The sequence below is a fragment of the Trachinotus anak genome, unplaced genomic scaffold (genome assembly GCF_046630095.1).
Source record: "Trachinotus anak isolate AG129_WGS33_773 ecotype Australia unplaced genomic scaffold, CSIRO_AGI_Tana_v1 ptg000025l, whole genome shotgun sequence".
Taxonomy (NCBI): domain Eukaryota; kingdom Metazoa; phylum Chordata; class Actinopteri; order Carangiformes; family Carangidae; genus Trachinotus; species Trachinotus anak.
Genome location: NW_027273876.1, coordinates 6,042,864 through 6,057,847, shown reverse-complemented (window position 1 = coordinate 6,057,847; position 14,984 = coordinate 6,042,864). Strand labels below are relative to the sequence as shown.

Sequence of the window (14,984 nt, the reverse complement as noted above, 5' to 3'; positions counted from 1 at the left end):
ATAGAGTGCACCATTTTTTTTTCGATATAAGAGAGTACATCAACCTTTATCAGTCAAATGATTATTGAAAAGATTCATCTTTATTAAATGAAAGACGAGCACTGAAGATACACATATATTACAATGTACACAAGAAAGTTACCGAACAAAATCAAACAAACCCTGCAGAGCTCACACCAGAAAGGACAAAATAATGTCACACAAACCTTTGATCCTACAGGTGTTTATTCACTATGTCTTGATAGGATGTTGGAGAGGGTGTAGTCTTCAAATCTGTGGTGCCTGAGAGCTAAATCTAGTTAGTGTTCACTGAAAAAGAAGAGGCTCCTCTTTGCAATGAAGAATTCCACCTCCTAAGTTCATATCTTAAGACCTACTGGCTACGAATTAATCACACAATAAGAGAATAAGTAGATTACAGCCAATGCTAGAAAAGTAGATTATCATTCACCTAATAATCAGTCTGAATCAGCACTTAATGCGGTGGTAAATAAAGAGTGTTTAAACTATTACCACCAGTCATTATAACAACAACAACAACAACAACCACAAATGTAATCAATGTAAATTGTTCTAAAACATTAATTTTTCCCTTTTAGCAAACAATGTGTATTAGTGTAATTATGATGCATTACAGTGATGCCTTACAGGTTCAGGCCGCTCATCTGAAGGCCATTCATATGCCACAGTTAAGCACTTTGTATCGTTAATTTTACCTCATACAGCAGGCCTGTAATGTTATTGACTGACCTGAGGAAGAGGTCAGGATAATGTCTGACACCGAACCAACCTCTTCTCCATCTATCATCTCTAATGGCAAGCGCCATGGTCTGCAGGGGGAAGGAATTGAAATTTGATTGGCATCGACCTTGTTTCTCTTGAATAATTATGAATGATTTAGGTATTAGTTCCTCCTTTGATCATGAATAATTCATTAGACCTGCCTGGCTCCCACCCCCACTGTGTGTGTGTGTGTGTGTGTGTGTGTGTGTGTTCCTGAGCTCCGTCTGTTCGCCGGGGACTTCAGCGGTGTCAAGCCGCCCACAGAAAAACAGATTCATACCGGAAGTGTGGCACAAGAGCGGCATGACGTGACATTTGTTTTTGTAATGTTCATACATTTTCTCAGTATATTTAGATTTATTTATTTATTTATTTATTTATTTTTGCGCTTTGCACCAGGTGTGGCGAAGGTTGCAAGTGTTAGGGGTTTTTATTTTGAAGGGAAATCCACCGGAAGTGCTGCATTTGCTCGCTTTGACTGACTTCACGCAGTGATAGGCAGGTCAGCGCTCCATGTTGCGGCGCTGCGTGGCACTGGGCACTGGCTGGCTCCGACTGCACCGCGCTCACACGCAGCGAATGGCCCCGACTCCTGGCACATTCTGCGGGCGAGAAGACGCCGTCAGCCCGGACACTGCTACCTGCTGCAGACCGAGCCTGCGCCGCGTACACCCATGGGTGTCGCTCCTGTGACCGTCTCCCGCATTTGGACTGAACGTAGCCGCTGCGATCGGTGCAGTTATTTTCAGAGTCGCTCGCTCGAGCTATTTCGGACCGATCGGAGACGTGCGGGCTGGTCCGGGTGATTTGGATTGAGGAGGCGCACGGAGCTCTGCAGCAGTCACGGTGCCGGAGCACCAGCAGCAGCAGCAGCAGCAGCAGCAGCAGCAGCAGCAGCAGCAGTGGTGGAGGCACGAATGTGATGCCAAAGCTGACCAGAAAAACAAAGGTTGAAGTCTAGGAAAGGTAATCTGTCTTCCTTTTGAACACCAACTCATGCTGCGTCTCAGCTGCGCCTGTATTTCATGTTAAAGTTTATTTGATCATAACATTAATAAAAGGTTTGTGATAGGGGTGTCAAGCTCCTGCAGCAGTCAATCCATAACCTATAATGCCTATATCTTGCCGCTGCTCATAGGCAAAGCCCAGCCAGCCAGCTAAGCCAATAAACACCCCCAGTAGTGTTTAATGAGATAGACTTAGCTGCTCCTTTGTATACAGTAACAGGCAGGTTTGGTCAGCACACTGCAACATGTGTAAATTACATTTCCACGACTTTCATGTTTGAACTGTGCAACACATTGTTTTTCTATAACATTATATTTTTATTTTGTTGGTGATGGTCATTCACAGACTTTGCTGATGATTTTAAAACACAGGCCTTGCTGCATTGAACAAGGTGAATGAATATTATCATTATTATGTGCTAATTTCTACACAAATATACAGTCACCTTGCATTGTGAATATACTGTAGGTTGTACTCTTCCTTTATGTGTAACCTATATTCATCATGTACCACCCCAAGATTAAAGGGGGGTTGCCCACCCAGTCAACAACCTGTCCACAAAGCCAAGAGGTTTATATGGAAGAAGCTGTTCTTACTTGTCCAATGGCTTCAGGCCAGCACCTACCTCACTCTACACAGCCTATTATCTGACATCTGGTCCTTCTCGACAGGGACTTATGTGGTAATAGTATGTTTCAACAAAGGCTGTTAATCTGTGTAATGCCTGTTGTTTGCAAGGGAAAACGCTTATTTCCCTATGATCACCATTCAGCGCTTTGTAAGGTGGAAAACAATGCTGCTTTGGATGGGGAACCTTTTGAGATGTGAAAACCTTGGCAGTTGTTTTTAGATGTTTTATGTTACTCGGTTATATGGTTTGGATTTGACATGGTAGAGGTTTGCAAAATAGCAAAACCATCACTGTAGAAAATGTCTTTTTTGGGGCATCGTTTACACTCACACACACACACACACACACACACACTGACTTACAATCACGAGCCATGCCTTCATGGCTTCTAGAGAACTGCTGTGATAAAGCATTTATCAGAAAAATAGGTCTGCAGATTGGTAAGATTTGAGCTCCAGTACTCATGGTTTTTGTATGAGGCTGGAGATGCTTGCTGCTGTCTCGCTGTGCTTTTTTTTTTTTTTATTCAAGTTCTTGGTTGTCAGCTCGGCTCGGCATAGATAAAAGACAGTCATCCTCAAAGCTTTCTCTCATCACATCAATGACATGCGCTAGTTTTGCTTCTCTCTTGCTACCCCCAGTCCTGACACACATCTGTGAGTTCACAGTGTGGAGGTTTTCCATTATGAGATCATGATGTTTTTCTTGTTTAGTCGACCAGCCCCAAACTTTTTGTCTTTCAGTGCTTATCTGTCTCTCTCTCTCCCTCTCTCTGCGCTCAAGGGGGGGTAGTGACAAGGCCTTGTTTTCCACAGCCCGAGCCAACATAGTCCCTTCTGTCACGCTCACTGACAGGCCAAAGGTTAAAATAAAAAGATTCTGCTGCAGCAAATGGGCGAAGGATTTCTCAGGAACTTAAGTTGACAGAAAGCAGCCTTCAGGCTCACATTGCACTTAAGAAATCAACTGTATATATAAAATGTGCCTCAAATCTTTGAATACAAACCGACTCTAAAAGTAGTCACTCTTAACTCACTATGCCACGATTGCACCAGATCAAATGTAATTCACTGTTGAGAGCAAAATCATTATCGCAGTTATTATATGATAAATTATGCAGCTCTGATTGAGCAGAATGATCAGAAATTCAGTTTTATTCAACAAATGAAATCTCAGTTTGCATCTCAGTGGCCAGTCTTTAACAGAAATACTTCCCCATAACCACTAAACCTCATTAAAAACAGCCGTCTGTGACATTTAGCATTCAGTCCATATTGTTGATTGGTATGTTTTTCCTATGTCATAGAAGCGTCCAGATATTTTTATTGCAGACTGTTGTGTTTCTACGGAACAAATGACAGTGTAGTTGAACAGGGGGCACTGAACCCCCAACATCAACAGTTTCAGCAACCGCCCTGAAACAACGTTCTTCGATACTGAAACGACAAAGGCTTCTGCCAGCCATAGGAATTATGACAAGAAACACAGGAGGTTGCTGTTTGTTATTGTAACCATGACGACAGACAAGTCTCCTAACCTTAACAAAGTAGTCATTTTAAACCAAACCAAGATTGTTTCCTAATCTAAATATGTATTTTAACCCAAACCATGGCCTTCCCTGTAAACCTAACCGAAACTTGTCTAGTCCTCAAACTGATTTAGAAAACAGGAAACACTTCTTCACTCTCGTTTTAATTTGGAGGACCTGTTGGTACAGGGGGAGATCTGTTGTAGAAGACACTAAATTACCAGTTTTGCTACTGATAAGAGTCTAGATTGATCATAATGTAATGCAGCCACAGGTCATAGTTACATAAGATGTAAAAATCCCTTTTTTCCAGACCCCCCCAAAAAAACCCTCTTATTTTGGCACGGCTATCATTCTTTTCACATAACTCACTGCTAAAACGCTCAAGCGCATTCGTATTGATTGGGCCACTGAGAGTCATTTTTGGAGATGTAGAAAATCACTGATTAAGTCAGGAGTGGATGTGACAGGCTGAGGCAACATCAAAACAAGGCACTTTGTCAGTAAATAATAAAGACTGTTATTGCACAATGTTGTCTAAGTGTAATAAAGTTTATGCCTTTCAGTTTTCCTTTGAAGAGGAGTCACCAGCGGCTGTTTCTAGACAATTTAATACGACTTATACTCGTAACAAATATACTATACCTGACACTGCACTTTGTGTTCTTTAAAGTGGTCCGAGTTAATTAAGAGACTTCTAACCGCACAAGGGTGTTTGACTGCTCCTTCAGATATGAAAAGGTCTGTTTTTTTTTAATGAGCTAAAATGGCTCTTTTGCTGTTCCATCCACGACCGAACCAGACAGCACTGGGTGTCGCTCTCTGAATCTTATCAGCTCTGAAAATGTGAGCTTGTTTCCTGCATGGGGAATAAAGGTGTCATCCTCAGGGATGTTTTGATTCATTTCCCTGAGCGCCGAGGCAAATGGCTCTCCTTTATGCCCTTTTAATCAGGAAAAGCAGTCAAGGAAACCAGGAAAGCCTACTGGAAAAAACGCTGGGCTCTTCAGTTTTTTATGTACATGATTGTGCAACGTATTGGTGTACTGTGGTATGAATAGCATGATCATCAGTTTAGAGAAAATGCAGCGTGAAGGGAATTACAATTGATATTTTGGTTGTAATTTATTTCCTTCTTTGCCAATAACTCAATTTAAGCCATTTAAGCCAAGAGTGAGCAAGGCACATTAGAAATGCAAGGCAAGGGGGACTTTATATGGAGTTAATGAATGGCAGTATAGTAAAACACAGGTGCACTAATTTAAAATATGTCTTCATAGAAGAAATTGGCTCATTTGGAAGAAACGGTGCACTGAACTCCTTTAATGAGGGACGGATTCTCCCCAGGCATGTCCCTCATCTTCGGTGTGGCCCTTTGATTATGTAATAATGATGCGGAAAAGGCGTCTTCTTAGCGCCTCGTTCTTTCTTTCTCTGAAGCAAGCCGGGGCTTTTTTTTATCTTGGCTTTTCAGCTCCTCTGCCATTGAGTTGTGATGGGTTCATTTCGACTCTGTTTCTCATCTACTTGCTCAGACAGACTCTTTGACTAGATGAAGATCTTGAAGTTTGTATTGGGAATGAGCCCTCTGTTGCCGCAGTTCAGTCCCAGCCAATTGTGCTTGTTCTGGGGGTATTATTTGTCACAAATACCACTTCACATCGCTTTCTGTGGCTGAGAGCTTTCAACAAAACCATGACAAAAAAACAGCGCACCAGTTTTTTGTGTCTGTGCAGTTCTACGCAGGTCTACGATTGCAAAAAAAAGAAAAAGCCCCAACAGAATGGGTTCAAAGAAAGGTGCTGGTGAGACTGTTGTGTACTTCTTGTACATGTTGTTGCCTGTTTCTCTTCAAAGGAGTTGGATATACACCTTAAACAAGAATCCAGCAGCTCAACCAAAAATACAGCGCAGGATCAAAGTGATGTAGTTGTTCCTCTGCTATGTACAAGGGAGGCTATTATGATATGTAGGCCTAGTTACGGTTTCATAACAATAAATGGGAGCACTGCATCAATTTATTATAACTTGAGGTTTGTTTTTTTTTTAACTTCATATTTTAGTCTGTCTGCTACACAGCCTTGTGTTTTGTATATCAGGCAGAAGCATGTGTTCAGTTGCCATGAGCCGTTGCTTACAGATCATTACAGTAGTGTGGTAACTCTTTTTAAATGTCCCAGAAGAGAAGGTGCGTAATAAGATCTGCTGTTTCAAATCTGAGTAGAAAAAAGTCTGTGTATGTAATATACTGTATAAGTCACTGCTTTTCATTTTCGTCTGTGCTTCCAGATTAAAACCTGCGTCTGATTTCTGGAGCCTGCAAAAAAGCCCTTTGATTTGCACATAAACAAAAACGCTCAGTGTGTGTGGGTCACAGTCCACTTAGCTGTCTGCAAAACATCTATCCGTGCAAGCCGAACGTCAGAATTAACAAAACTAGTAATAATCATATTCCATCTTTACCATCATTATCAGAAGTGACTTGCTGGCGCACTGTGTTCTGAGCAACAAACAATAAACAAGGCTTTGAAAACAGTGGAAAGCCACTTGGTGTAAATGGAGTGCAGCTGCTGGCTCAAGTGGCCTGTGAATGCCCTGCAGAGGAAATTTAAGTGGCACTCTGTTGTTTTGGCATCTCAGTGTGGATGCAGAAAATTTTCTTTTAAAAAGCCTGAAAGATGCTGACATGCAACAGCAAGTTCAAACTGATGTGTTTGTGTGAACACAGCCTGAGACTGGAGGCTTATTCTAGCTGAGCCGGGGAGGTGTGGGAAGTCATTTCTAGCCATTCCCACCCTTAGTTTGCACAGATTTATTTCACATTGGCAGGTACTGCTGGGACTGGAGACTTTTGTTGCTGCATTGCAGCTTTAATGAAATCAAGTTAATCACTTCTCTCTAGACAAGCAGAAGTGTTACACGCATTATTTTCTATGTGCCACCTCTTAAATTACATGGCATTACCTGATTCTGCCAAGATGGCTTGGCTGTTAGATAACAAAGATTGGCTATGCGGCTGTATCCAATCAGTCTGCCACTCAAACTTTCCTCCTGGGAGCCAAAGATCCCTGTTAGCCTATTAGGCCGCTGCTTGAGCCGGCCCCAGCTGCTGATGGCAGATGAATGGCAGAGCATTCATCAGCCTTGAAGGCTGTGTCTCAAAGCCGGAACAACAGCTATGATAGCAACAACCTTCGTTTTGCAGTGTTGTCGGGAGCAACCGTGACCCCCCGAGATGGTGAAAGTACATAGTTTTACACCCACCAGATACTTTCTTATGTCTCCTCTGCACACCAGATGCCTCATCATCATCATCATCATCATCATCATCATCATCATCATCATCATCATCATCATCCAACTGTTGCACTCATCCTCCCTTTTCTCGTCAATCACATCTGGTGTCAATATTAGCAGATTATCAGGGACATTTTAACTGTGCGCTATAAAAGGTTCAGCGTAAGATAAATAGAGGTTACCACCATGCCACCTACTTAGTGCCTGTACATTGACGCCGCCGCTGCCAAGGCTTTGTAATGTGATCTGTGGGCTGGAGTGAAGTTGTCAATGAAACACTAGTGCTCTGTCATATCTAAATAGCTGCACTGTTCCTCTGTGTGTGGTGCTCAGTTAGCAGTGGGAGATGGGCCTCAGCTCTGTGATGTGAAGAGCCCTTAATGGGTTAACTTCATTATAATTTGCCAGGCATTTCTGCGTCTGTGGAACATAGTGGACACGTTGTTGTTAATCCAGCAGCCTCCAAAATGGCTTTGTGTGCTAAAACAGGGTGTGACGATGAGTGTAGGAGTGTAGAAGAAAAGGATTTCATGAAAAGTAGCATTGTTTTGAGTCGGAGCCCACACTGTTTTCAATGATACCCTTTGTGCTAAGGAGCTAGAATGGATAAATAGCTATAAATCATGATGGCCAAGGTTTAAGGAAAGGAGGGTCTGTCTCACCACCTTACGTTACTAACATGTTTGACATGGTTGACAAACCATGTCATGTTTGTTTTGTCAGCCATTGCTTTTATTCTCAAAGCCTATGAGCTTGCATCTCTCTGAGGAGTGAGGTAGCAGCCAGTGAGTGGCCCGTTTACACTGTGGTCAGGCAGAGTAAGCTAAATTGGGCAGGTGACTAGTGTTTTAGATATTCACAGCTTTGTTTGAACATTCCTGTGAGCTGATGACATTAGTTTCTTATCGGTCGTCAGTGGGGAATTCTCCGGGTTTATCGTTTCATCTTGTTTGTGATATTTCATCCTTATCTCATCGTTTGGCACCAACTTAGACAAAGCGTCTCCAGGTTTTCATTCCAGCTCCATTGGTCCACATCTGCGCGCTCACATGAGCTGATCTAGGATGAAATGTTTGCGAGAGAGGAAAAAACTGTGACTCTGTTTTGTGTATGACAACAGTGCGCGTCAAATACTGAAAATGATTGATCATCATTACTAAAAATGAACCAAAAGCAATATAAAAAAGCTGTTTTATTATTAAATGAAAATGACAAACACTTGTAGAATCCAGCTTTTTCGAATCTGAATCTTTCAGCCCTGACTTTGGTCCAGGTGAACGCCCTGTGAGGTCAAAACCACTCGACATTTTATATAAGGACAAAATCAAAGCCTTTCTCCTTGCACTGCCTGAGATTGCATGAAAAACCTCTTTCATTCATCCTCAGTAGCACCTTAAGGTTCCTCAGACTCAATGTGAAACTGACAAGAGGACTTTGAACTCTCATCTCTTATGCTGAAACTGAATCCCTTGAAAAAGTTTTTTTCATGTTGTTGGCTTTACATCCTTGCCATACATTTGTCTTTATATCATGACACTTATTTAATAAGTAATAATCAATCCACAAATGAATTAATATCAGAATTGATCACCAGTTGCAGCCCATTTCATTACATTTATGCTTCCAACTTAACTCAAATATGCGATACAGCCGAGTTTACAGAGTGCAGACGCCCCACAGCTGAAGTGTGACTAAAATTGGACATTGTTGATCTTCCTGCTGTGTAGTGTAATTGTGTAGATTCAAATTAGTGTGGCTGCCAAATAAGCCAAACATGTAACATTTGCTGTTAGCACAGTAAACAAAGTAAAGCATCATTTCAAATTTATATATTTTTGGACATGTGCTTTTTTAAAATTTATATTTATATTTCATTTATATTTAGAATCCGATGTAAGCGTTACACACTGACAGTGCTTGACCAAACATACTGAATGCATTCCTCACAAACAACAAAATCAGATTAAATAAATCACAGCTAAGTGAAGTGGCTCTTGCTCTGCGTGCTGTCAGTCTGGAGGCCTGTAATGCTACGTGGCACAGCGTGCAAGCTATTTTTAAGATTCCTTTTAGCCACACTTTTGTGTTTTACTCAGGCCAAGATGGTTTTACTTAGGCCACGCACACTTGTAAATTTCAAGAGAGAAAGCGCATGTAGATCAAAAGATTGCACTCAGTTTTTTTTTTATTTTTTTAGTTTAACCAAATGTCAGATTATTGACCACAACGCTTGCAGCTGTATGGGCTGTATTAGCTCCGTAGACTGTGGGATCTTCAGTCCTCTACCCCCTTGGTGGCACTTGGTCCAACACTGGGTTTTAAAGATCCTGCATGTGTGTGTAAATGCAGAATATTCTGTGTGAGATGACCAGCAAAGCATATATAAACCTTTTTTTAAGGATTAGCCAGTTTTCCATGTTATGAAAAGATAAGTGGCCGTGGTGACAGACCCCATACACAGCAGCAGGGCTCGTCTCGGTGAGCGGCTTTCTTCAGGAGAGGCTTGTTTTTAAGGTAGGGGAGTGGTCTACTGCTTGGCCTCCAGTCACCAAAATATGTCCTTGTTCAGGCATGAGAGTTCATTGTGTTTGCAGTCAGAACACAGAGTCCCCTCTGAGTCTGTCTAAAAATACTCCATACCACCTCTGCCCCAAACTGCACAGCAAGGGGCAGGAATAAAGAAGAGCTGCATGAGGCTGGGTGAGTAAATATGCTAACATGCAGCACACACAGGGAGCCAAATGCATTTCTCTGCAATGCACCCTGTAAGCGTGAAAGCATAAGAGACCAACTAAGCTCTAGATTCAGACAGTATTGGAAAGTTACTAAGTACATTTATTCAAGCCTGAGGTATACTTAAGTATTTCCATTTTATGCCACTTAGTACTTCTGTGCTGGTACATTGCAGAGGTAAATGTACAGAAGACAGTTGTAGCAGAGCATCTTTTCAATGTGATATTGCTGATTTTAGTTCAGTAAAAGATCTGTGCACTTTATCACTGAATTCAGGCAACTGTTGGCCGTAGGTTTTGTGCGCACACTACTGTATCATCTTATAATAAAAGTTGTTGGATCTTGAATGAGGATGAATTTGCAAAAGCTACATCTGAACTGGTTCAAGACCTGGATCTGTTTTTGCTCTTTAGCTCTCATAGCAACATGTTTTTTTTCTTTTCCTTTTTTAGCATATTTCCAAAAAACAATGTGCTTTCTCAAATCTTAAGATTTCAGAGATGCGTGCCTGATGCAGTTGCTTGACAGCTGTTCTCCGAGCACTGAAAAGACCGAGAGTGCTGGCCTTCCCTCAAGGTAGGGGTCAGCCGGTTTCACAGTGGGGGGACAGGAAGCCAGAGGGACTGCCATGTCTAAATGCCTAATGAGCCTCTAATTGATATCCAGCTGAAAACCCCACAGAGTGTTAATGCCAGTTGCAAGGAAACTATATTATGTCCCCTTTTCATTTAGCCAACGAGACACAGGAGGCCCTGCAGCATACATTTTTAACGTGGAGTCACAGAGGTAATGAGAGATAATGACACAGAGGTTGGCCAGAGAAATTGTCAGTGTTAGCACAGATAACTAACAGAAACACACATACCTTTAAACATAGTATTTAGATTTTTGTACCATTGAAAACAGGTGGAAATGAATTTGGACCATGCTTTTTTCCTTAAAATGATCTTTCTTTGGTCAGTCATAGTTTTTATGCTTCCTCTAGCCATATGTCTGGGATCCAGGGAGAAACACATTTCCCTTGAGGATCCACTACAACCTTAGTAGCAGTATTACGGACCCAGTAATATTCCCATCATGTTCCACTCTTTTATGAGATGTAACTGCTGTAATGAGACAGATTTTAAGAAAGGGGCTAATCTTAGGCAATGCTCTAAACCCGCTTCCTTAACTATATCCCATTCTCAACGCTTTGAAGGCTCCAGCCCCTTCTGCTGGAGCAGCTTTCAGGCTGCGCTCGCCCTAAACGTTTTCATTCGTCTTGATCAACGCTGAATAGGATCAAGCCAGTAGCTCAAAATAGCAGTGGCTGCAAAGCATCTGCAGACTTTTTATTGTTGTTTGTTGAGTGTAGGCCGACAGATGGCACGTGTTTGTTTGAGAGAGTTGGTCCCTGTTAATTCAGAGACACGTCGTCATTCAAACCCGTGCCTGCCACTTAAAGCACGGACACCTGCTGGGCTGCTGCTCAGGTGTTCTATTTTTGTTTGCCATGATAAACTGGTGAGCACATTTTAGGTTGTCCTCTTAAAGTGTAAGTAGGTTGTTGGAGGTGGAGCTCACACCTATCTGCTTAGGTTCTTAAGGGCCCCATATTTTACACTTGTCTGGTGTTTTATTGTCCAAAAGAAGCTGTATTCGTGTTTTGAAGCACTCTCCCTGGAGCCCTAGTAACAACTGTTTGGTTGTGTAGGCTCTGAGCCTCTCTGCTGATTGGCTGACTATTTTCTGAGTGAAAGAATACATTTATGGTAGATTTCAGGTGAACCCTGAGAGGTTGGATGATGGGGACATAGCTGAGGGTGGAGACTGTTTTGTTGTGACATCACAAAGTTATAGAAGTTCTGACGGCTCATTTTAAGGCTTAGTTTTTGAATATGGGCTTTGTACGTTTTGTCCGTGGACTGAGCACTTTGATATGTTGACAGTATTAATATGGAACCTGGACCTGCTTCATACTGAAGAAAGACATGGAAATCTCACTTTCTACAATATGGGACCTTTAAGAGAAAGTCAAAACCTCTGTGTCTGGAAGCCACACAGTGCTTTTTCAGCCTCTGTCTACATCCTAACGATATGATCTTAGCACAAGAAGCAGCATTTCTTGTTTTGGGTCTGGGATGAAAAGGCACCTGTGCTTAAACAGTGTTGGGGCAGGTGAAAAAGAGAGTTGCGTTTTTCAGACTGTCACATTAGAAATGACATTTTGGTTGTGGAGGAGTTCGGGGGGGGGGGGGGGGGGGACAGTACTTCCGTGTCAATTTTAGGAGAAATGCTTCGTGTAGAAGCATGAGTGAGTGAATTGCCTCTGAAAACATTGTGGGACTAGAAAGCAACTTGGGAAAGAAAAAAAAATCTTAAAAGTTAAAATTTTTTAATTAACTTTATGCAAATGATGGTGAAATACTCCTGGAAGCTCTGAAGTGTTTAACTGAAAAAATTGGCAGTGGGAAAATGACGCAGTGGTGGTTCAGGAAGTCTAGTCTTAACCTGATGTGAATACACAGCTGTGGAGGAGAAGTTTGTTACTCTGGTTTCTTGAATTCTACTTTGATTGATCCTTTGCATTCAAAGTTACAGATACCAACAAAAGGCTCGTTTATTTAAGGACACAGTGATGAATGAGAAGGGGTAGAGGCGACGCTTTTGTTCCCCTCGGTCTTCAATGTAATTTGCTTCCCTTTGTCTTTAGTATTCTGTGAAATAACAGAGGAAAGTGTGAGATGACCATTTTGAGTTTTGATACGATGTAGACGTTTGTTTAGCCATATTCTGTTTTGTATATAATGAAGACATTTTTTGTAAGGAATCCCTAAACTTTAATTATTTAAGAGCTGTGACAAATATGCATGGACCAGGATTTTTTACAGTTAAGCAATAAACTTCATTATCAGAGATGACAATAAATAGAACAGTGGAAATTAAATGAATATAGATAATAACTGCAAATGGAACCACCAATAAAACAAACATATTTGGCAAAACTGTCAATTAATCAATCTATGTTTTGACAATTTGGCTTATCAACCATGTCAGTGAGAGAATTAGCTACAAAGAACATATGAACAGTTGATGGGATGTAGAAGGTTAGTAGCATGAAAGGCAACTAAAGACCCTGTTTACAGATTGACTCTTGTTCTCGGGTTTGTTAACTTGTACGTTGCAGAAAAGCATTTTCATAAATGATATTTTTAAAACCTTATTTTCTGTCTTTATTGTGTCACTTACTGCAATTTGCAAGACTTCAGACTGACTCACAGAATAAAGACAGTATTGATTTGACTCTCAATTTAGTCCACATCCAATACACAATTACAGGAGTCACTTTATTTGCTCTGAATTCACTGTGGCTTGTTTTCTTGATCTCCTGTTGTAACAATATAATGTAAATTAAATGGTGATAAAACTGGTAGGAGATTTCTTTTTCTTTTTTTCTTTTTTTTTAAAGCAGTCTGCAGTGCCTGGTGTTTTATTTCTTCAGCAAATAGAAAATATGGTCCGGGGCGAAGTCAGACACCTTGCTGTGAGCGTGGAGTCTGGTCTAAGCCGGCCAATTTGTCTGAGTGCCTGTTCCTCCGGTCGGCAGACGGAGTCTTGAAGCAGCGGTTTCTTCACGATGTGAAGCAGCAGCACACGTTGGCCAGTGATTAGAAGGCAAACACGGACTTTACACAGAGGCATTTGTATTACATGAAAGCTGAAACACCCATGGCCTCTGAGAAGGAGATGAGAGGGAACGCTTTAAATGCCATATTTATCAGTGAAGTGGGGATTTAGAGTGTCGGTCGCATAATTTGTTTTGATCTAATTTCTGGCCTTTTCAGTAAATAATACAAACGCCCAGTGGACAAAGGAGTATTATGCATTCTGTCACATGATTGAGATTTGAATGGGCTGTCTATGGGACTGAGATTTCTGTGGATGGCTTTTTTTTATATTATATGCCAGCTTTTGCTCCAACAATCCATTATCATTGTAAACCAGACAAATAGCACAGGGAGGTGTTTTGCTCTTGCTTCTCTTCTAATCATCATCTACTGGGGGGGGGGGGGGGGGGGGGGGGGTGTGCAGCTGCCCGAGCTTTTGTGACCCTACTAGCTCCAAGTGACAAGTGGAGCTGACCTTGGAAAATATTCTGTATTTTTCTGTAGCCTCTGCCATTTTTATTTAACCTTAAATCATTGGCTATCGTCTCCAGTAAAACTCTTTCACTCACACATCAAAGCTGTTCGAGCAAATCGAGAAAAAAACTAAACCCAAAATAGACAAGTAGTTCTTGATTGAGGAGATTGCATTTCATTAAATAGGATTTCATAAACATTTTTAAATTACTTTAAATCTTAAAAAAAGAAGCCACGTTACCCCAGGCATCACAGAAGCTACTTAAATTGGCCCTCTAAGCGTGCAAAGTGCCGAACAGAAACACTTCCAAAAAATCGAACTGAGAATGATGGAGATATGACTTTCTTACTGTTTCTCATTATTGTGGCTGTAACTTATTTAGACTCCCATTGGTTGGCTCGGCTTAATTAATGTGTTGGCAACTCAGTGTAAAATTCAGATTAAGTCTTACAAAGTGTTCCCCACAGAGAGCAATGTGCAAACTATAATTAGAAAGTGAGAAAAGTATTCAAAGTCCACGTGACACCCTCGAGGAAACTTGATTATGGTGTTGCAGTTTGTCACTTCTGCACAAAAGAAGTCGACAGACATTCTGCTTCCTTTCAAAATCGATGTCTTAGTCGTCCTTTATGAATAAGAGGAAGTTGACTGCATTGACGCTGGAGGATGTTGCAGAGGCAGAACTGAGGGGTGTAACAGGGGCTTTCTGTGAAGCTTGAAAGAATTTGTTGAATTTCACTGAGAGATGTTTTTAGTGTTAACACTTAAGGAATTTTTAGTTCAACAAATACTGGAGAACTTTTCTTGTAAATTGATTTTAAACTGAGTAATGTGCTCTTTCTAACAGTGTGGGCTAATTAATTCTCCATAGAGCAGCTTAAC

The 14,984-nt window shown here is 41.3% G+C and overlaps 1 protein-coding gene across 5 annotated transcripts in view; it reads left to right on the top strand.

Moving 5' to 3' along the window:
• Nucleotides 1–1,260: 1,260 nt before the first annotated feature.
• Nucleotides 1,261–14,984, top strand: part of tanc2b (tetratricopeptide repeat, ankyrin repeat and coiled-coil containing 2b) — a 141,995-nt gene continuing 128,271 nt past the window's right edge. For 4 of the 5 annotated variants that reach the window (XM_071463504.1, XM_071463506.1, XM_071463499.1 and 1 more), the window contains exon 1: nucleotides 1,262–1,749. The gene's annotated coding sequence lies outside the window, so the exon portion shown is untranslated. Of the gene's footprint in view, nucleotides 1,750–14,984 lie in introns of all 5 variants that reach the window. The other variant, XM_071463497.1, reaches the window with a different exon arrangement.